Below are 502 nucleotides of genomic sequence, written 5' to 3'. Positions count from 1 at the left end.
CCGTACGAGCAGCGGATCCTATCTTGTAATGAAAATGGATCACCTACTGGTACGATCACCTGGTTGTACTAGTTAGTGTTCAACACCTGTCATTTTTGTTCTCAAATATACCCCCTCTTTATTCTTGTAAAGGAAGAAAGTGAGTCACTGACGCTGACATGTTTACCCCTTCTACAACCCAACTATGTACTCCAATGTTACTGGAAAGTCTCTCGCTTAGCCACAGGTATCGATCTGCTGAAGCTGCAGATCTGCTGAGAGCGTCTCTCGCTTAGCCACAGGTATCGATCTGCTGAGAGAAGCTGCGACACTCTCTGCTACTGAGGGCGGTGAAGACGTTGCAGAAGTGAAGACCCTTATGCAAGGAGTCAGGGATCTGCCCGTAGATCCAACATTCGATCTTCACTGCGGATTTGTCGGCGCCAAGGAAAGGAGAGAAAGGTAAGTTGCAGGTTCGGTTGTTCCAGCAGCAAGGAAGAAGAAGAGAAGAAGAGAAGAAGAA

Source organism: Macadamia integrifolia, unplaced genomic scaffold (genome assembly GCF_013358625.1).
Source record: "Macadamia integrifolia cultivar HAES 741 unplaced genomic scaffold, SCU_Mint_v3 scaffold3010, whole genome shotgun sequence".
Classification (NCBI taxonomy): domain Eukaryota; kingdom Viridiplantae; phylum Streptophyta; class Magnoliopsida; order Proteales; family Proteaceae; genus Macadamia; species Macadamia integrifolia.
Note: the sequence above shows the minus strand (reverse complement) of the source record.